The sequence below is a fragment of the Arvicola amphibius genome, chromosome X, assembly GCF_903992535.2.
Source record: "Arvicola amphibius chromosome X, mArvAmp1.2, whole genome shotgun sequence".
NCBI lineage: Eukaryota > Metazoa > Chordata > Mammalia > Rodentia > Cricetidae > Arvicola > Arvicola amphibius.
Genome location: NC_052065.1, coordinates 48,676,545 through 48,683,244, shown reverse-complemented (window position 1 = coordinate 48,683,244; position 6,700 = coordinate 48,676,545). Strand labels below are relative to the sequence as shown.

The 6,700-nt window shown below is 40.2% G+C and overlaps 1 pseudogene; it reads right to left on the bottom strand.

The window, feature by feature from the left end:
* Positions 1–3,033: 3,033 nt before the first annotated feature.
* LOC119804239 lies at positions 3,034–4,154 on the bottom strand (annotated as a pseudogene).
* Positions 4,155–6,700: the final 2,546 nt, after the last annotated feature.

Below are 6,700 nucleotides of genomic sequence, written 5' to 3'. Positions count from 1 at the left end.
TACAAATTTTAATTGGTCTTAATAATAAAAACCAAGAGATAAGCAAAAAGTTATCAAGATGATAATTAACATGTCAATCCCAGTTAAGTTATTATGCCTTCATTTAAATTTTTAAATTATGCATTACATAACCATACACAGACCAAACTTTTTCATTGCAATAGTTTTTTTCATTTTTTTAATGTGGAAAAAAGCTATCTCTTTTCACTAATTCCTCCATTTAAGAATTTCCAATTTTCTCACCAAATCTGCCAATGGTGTTGATGAAGATAAGAGGCTGACTGCTACTATGTAGAACAGTAGAAGCCTGACAGGATTATGTAGTATGGAGCATGGGCTGTGTCCTGCTACTGGACTAGCTTATACCCGATATAACCGCGTAGAAACTATATTCATTCAAATAATGCCTGGCCTATTATCTCCAGACCCTTATTGGTTAACTCTCACATATTAGTTTAACCCATCTCCATTAATGTGCATCACCACTTGAGTGTAGCTTACCTGTATGCATCGGGTTCCATCTTGGGCAGGAGAAGCATGGCATCTACTTGTCTGTCCTTCTTCTCAGCATTCTGTTCTGTTTACTCCACTTACCTAATTACTGTCCTATCAAAAGGCCAAGGCAGTTTCTTTATTCAACCAATGAAAGCAACGCATAGAAGAACCTCCTATACCATTTCCCCTTTTTCTGTTTAAACAAAAAGGAAGGCTTTAACTTTAACATAGTAAAATTACATATAACAAATCAGTTATCAAACAAGAATTAGAGTTACAATATTTATATCTACTTTATCTTTTATCATAATTAAGGAAAACTATATCTATAAATTCTTCAACTTCATCAAAGACTCTAGAAGGAGATAATATTACTTAAGTAAATAGGAAGTACATTATAAGCAACTTCAGAAACTCTAGAAGTGACAGAGATATCTTGCTTCCTGGACAGTCACTCAAAGTTTTTCTGTACTGTTGGGGCATCCATCTTCAGCCTACAGGCACATAGTATCCAGCAGACATTTCCATGATGCAGGAAATTTCAAACACAGTTTAGTCACTTTCTTTTGTACACAGAATCCAGGCTCTCTGTGAATTTTTCATTTTTACGTGGCTTGTTTTTTTTTTTTAATCTACGACTATCTGTACTCTGTCTATTTAAAGACTTTATCCTTTTTTAAGGCATTAACTTTATTTTTGACTCTCTATATTCTTTTTCTTTTCTCTTGCCAGCCTACATACACCATCCAACACTGTGACCCATTTAGAGGTCTTTTATATCTGAATCTCTCCTATTGCATTGTCTGTAATTCTCTACTGTCTTGAAGAGCTTTTAACATGCCAAGCAGCTAGGTTACAGCTTCTCTGGATGTTGGCTCCACCTCTGTCCAATGTCAAAATGGTGGACATATCATTTCTGCTAGCTTTGGGGCTGCCAGGTAGGAGCCACACTAGCACTTTAACTCTGAGAACAAGCTTTTTATCTAAGTTATAGCCAAATCTGCCAGGCAGAGCACTGCACAGCCTGGAAACATCTCTCTGTATGGCGACAGAAATTTGCCATGCTCTCCTGCTTGTGCATGCCTAGTAAACCCAATCCCGCCACCTGCCCAGGAAGGAAGCACTGAGTCACAGGCATGGTCTCAGCCAGTTTCCTACCAAACCTAGCGGGCACAGAAACACCCGCATCTCACAAATGTTATTGAAATACTTTATAGCCAGAGTTTGCACTAGTGGTACAGCCCAGGAAGCCCCGTTTAAAAATGGTGTGGCTTTTTTTTTTCTGCTACAGCTGAATCAGGAAAATCTCTCTGTGGCATGCTGCCAGCAAACAGCAAAAAGCTATATTTGTGTGTGTGTCTAGAATTCCTTTTTAAGTCCTCAGTTTTTTTTTTCATAAAGAAGTAAAATTTTATTACATACTTGTTTCCAAACAGGACAGAGAGATGGATCAAATATTCCAACTCATTGTATTGATTACAGAAAATGCTCACGACCACTTCATAGAAACTGTATAGGGATTTTTGGGAGACAGGTATGGCAGTATATATCTACAATCCCAACACTCTAAAGACTGAGAAGGGTCTCAAGTTTGAGGCCAGCCTGAGAAACAGTAAGCTCCTATCTCAAATATGCAAAAACAAAAAACCACAAACACACAACCCAGTTTCTTCTATGTTATCAGACTATCTGGAGTAAGCAAACATATCATTTCTAAATAACTTAACCTACAAGCCCAAAGGATTACAGTAACCAGTAACACTCCAGAATATTTTCTTTAAGACTTGGTTTTTCTACATAGCTCAGGCTAGCAAGAAACTCATGGTCCTATCTTGGCCTCCCAAGTGCTAGAATTACAAGCACATGACAACTAAATCTTGTCAGTCTGGGATATTTCATTGCCTCCAAAGAACCTCTTACAGGGATGTCATGTATTTGCCATATACAGGCCATAGCCTTTTTGTAATGCCACTTCTTCCATAGCTTATAGTCTACCTTATAGGATGCCAGTTCCTTAGCCCTTCAAGATGCAATAGACACAGGATCTCTTAATTGAGCTGACAAGTGAGTATACAAAACAAGAACCCATGTGAGGAAAATATCTGATAAATATTTAAGCAACAAAAGTTCCTAGATTATAGGATATGAAACAATAAGTTACAAACAACCACTATACTGCCTGAAACGTTTTCTGCCAGAGCTTATGGGTTGGTCAGTTGATCTGCTGTAATCACCTGATAAAGAACATCCAGGCCACTTCAGTCCTCATGATTATGTCTGCCTTCTGCCCCAGAAGGTTCCTGTACTTTGTAGAGCTGTGCTAGTGGTAGTGATAAGGTAGGAAGCTTTCAGAAAGACCATTTAACCCATAAGTTGCTTCCTGCAGCCCAGACCAGAAATGGGCACCCAAATGTGACACTCAGATATCCTATTCCTGGAGACAACATGAAGCCATAGCACACTCTGGACAAGGAAGACAAGGAAGGGAAGGCTGTAGCCAGGCCACCAGCAGAGGAGGGTGCAGTCCTGCAGGCAGCCTCAGGAATGGGTAATCTTGTCTGGGGGCATGAACCCAGTGTCCCCAGGGTCCTGAGTGCAACACTACCATTGGGTCAGATAACCAGGTGAATGATGCTCCCATTGTTGAGGGACAGGTGGAAACAACATTCTGGGGGAAACTGCAGTGCTCTGCAAACAATACAGCAGATGACATTGGCATGGCATATGAAAATCTCATAGCTGTCCTCCTCCTGCTTGGCGTCAGCTCGGTGGATGTAGTTCCTGAAGGCAGTCTAAATCCGGGCTTCATCTTCATAATACTGCACAACCTCTGGCTTCCGGTGAGAGACAGGTGGATCCTGTTCAATAGGGTAACCTCCCTGTAGCAGGTCTGTGCTGACTCTGGAGACACCTGGCAGATGTTTACTGATGATGTCTGTGGTCTCTACAGCACGGTTCATGGAGAAATGAACAATTTTATTAAACTTTAATCCCAGGCTTGCAAGTCAGAGCTCTGTAAATTTAGCCTGTTCCCGACCTAATGGGGTCAGAGTACAGTCCTTTTCCAGGGAGCCATCCACATGGTACTGGGAATGATGGATGAGGAATATGTGCCTTGTAGCCTTTGTCTTATAGTTGTCCAGCCTGGATGCCAGCTCTTCTCCAGATTCTACATCCTCTTCTTAAGGTTAATTAGAGGACAGTGGCTTTCGCCTGACCCAGTTGGAATCCCAGACACCAGCCCCCAGACCTGAGGCTCCTGTCTGCATCCCCAACGCTGCGGCTTGCCCAACGCTACCGCGGAGAAGAGGACAGCAGCCAACCCACCAGCCAGAGGGCAGGCTGCTAGCTGAAACACCTGCAGGAAGCCATGCCTCAAATTGCACGGCCCGAAGGCAGTACGCCAGGGACACACTTCCGCATGTCCCTCACAGGCTTTGCATGGAGTCAGTTTACCAAGTTAGGCACCACTCTGTAGTATGCATGGGGGCTGTGTCCTATCACCCGGCTAGCTTATACCTGAATAACTACACAGAAACTGTATCCATTCAAATACTGCCTGGCCCATTATCTCCAGCCCATTATTGACTAACTCTCACATATTAGTTTAACAGATCTCCATTAATGTGCATCGCCACTTGACTGTGGCTTACCGGCATGCATCTAACCAATGTCCATCTCAGGCAGGAGAACCAAGGTGTCTGTCTGTCCTTCCTCCCAGCATTTTGGTCTGTCTACTCTGCCTACCTAATTGCTGTTCTATCAAAAGGCCAAGACAGTTTCTTTATTCAACCAATGAAAGCAACACATAGAAAAACCTTCTACATCAGGATTTCAAGGCAACTACCTGGTTGACAGCAGATGAAGGAGGAAAGCCCACCAAGAGAGAAGAAAGGAAAATCTAGCCAACAAGGTGGTGATTTCAAGAGCATGTAGTTCTGGGTTTTGCTGGTTCCTCCAAGCCACAGGCCTTTTTGTGCATTCATACCCCAAATATTGGGTGCCAGATATAGCATGAATTCTAATTACGATTTTAATTATAAAAAAAACTGGAGTCAGATATTAGAGAGTGAAAGCTGAGACCTGAGAGAAGCAGTGCAGCCAGCCACTAGAGAGAACTTTTACCTCTACCAAATCCTCAGAATGAGTAGGTGATCCTATCTCTAGAAATCCTCAGACTGTATATTCAGATTGCATCCTCAGACTGCATCTGCTCTTGTCTCCTCCTACTTTATATTCCTTTCTCACCATGCCTGTACCTCCCTAGTGTTGGGATTAAAGGCCTGTGACTCCCAAGTACTGTGATTAAATATGTTGAGCTGCAACACTCAGCTCTGTTTCTCTTTTAGACTGATTCAATCTAGTGTAGCCCAGGCTGGCCTTGAACTAACATAGATCTGTCTGCTCTATCTTGTAGAACTAATTCCTAGTGCTGGAATTCAAGGGGTGTGCCACCACTGCCTGGCCTCTATAACTAACTAGTGGTTTAGCTCTGCACTTTGATCATCAAGTACACTTTATTTGTTAGATTACAAATTATCACTACACCCTTCTCCTTCTGAAACATTCTTAGTTTGGTTGTCCCACCTATGCTTCCTGCTTGGCTACTGGGCAGTAAGCATTTTATTAAGCCAAACTGAGTGAAAAATCTTTACATTGTATAAGAGGATTCTTCCATAGAAACAATTACTTTATCATAGGTATACAACAATTTTTAAATAAAGTATAAGAAGCACTGAAAAAAAGTAATCTTGAGCCCAGATAAGAAAGAAGATAGACTAAGAAAAGCAAGGTAAACTGCAACTCTAATTTTGGTAGAGTTGTCTTCTGTTTAAGGAGGTACCCTGAGAAACCAGAGCTGCAGTTTAATAGCTGTGTCTCTCATAGTTAGAATACCTCTCTGAGGTTAAATGTCCCTTAAGCTGAAGTTATATTCTTCCTTCTATTTAAGAAACAAGATGGTATGTGGATTTTACAGTTGCCATACATGCACTCTAACACAGGGCCATGTCATCAAAAGGCTTGATGATGAACTATGTCATTTTCATTATGAGGCTATTATAGTCTAACATAAGGGCTACATTGAGTAACATGTACAATTATATTTTGGTTTGCACAGAGAAAAAACATTTCTTAGATATTTTAGAATTCTATATAAAAAAGAATAGTATTTAGAAAATAGTGTGCATCTTGATTAAGAACCTCTGGGGTTGTTCAGAAACTACACAATAGGTCTGATTTTGACAATGTTATTGTCACTTGAGAAGATCCTGTTTTTCTTGAATTTCAGGAACCAATAGATTTTGGAATGGAGAAATTAAAACATGCCAGTCATGTGACCATCTGACCTATTCAACAAGGACCTGGACACTTTGTCAGAGACGGTACAACACAGTACTCAGTGATGAGCATCAATAATTTTTTTTCAGGGTAAAAGAAAATATTATTTTCAATAAAACAACTAAACTGTAACGTGAGGACCTGGTTGTTGGGGTTTCTGTCCTGCCCATTTCCCACAGCTGGTAAATCCCACAGAATCACGGGGGTCTACATAAGTTATAAACTGATTGGCACATTAGCTTAGGCTTCTTATTAACTCTCATAACATGTATTAACCCATTATTCTTATTTATGTTAGCCACATGGCTTGGTACCTTTTTCAGTAGGGAAGGTCACATCCTGCTTCTTTGGTATCTGGACAGGACTAGGGAGGAACAGGCTTCCTCCTTCCCAGAATTCTCCTATTCTCATTGCCCTGTCTCTACTTCCTGTCTGGTTGTCCCACCTATACTTCCTGCCTGGCTACTGGCCAATCAGCATTTATTTAAAACATAATTGATAAAATACAGAATTGTCTCACACCACTAAACATTATTTATTCTTTCTACATTCTAACATAAATAATTTTGAAAGCGATTCTATGATTTCTCTTCAGAATTGAGCCTCTTTTTTTCTGGTACAATAACCAAGAACCAATTTTGGTAACTAAAATGTAAATAAAAATTACTCAAAATTAAATACAATTTAAAATTCTGTTTTTCTGTCATACTCACTTTATTTCAATTGTACAATAAACCCATATTGTTGAATAGTATTCTGTGTATATGAAGTCTCTAAGCCATGTTCTTACTGATAAATTGCCATTCAATGATAAATGATTGTGTTTCATGCTTTTTTTCCTAAAATCATGATGACATATATACAC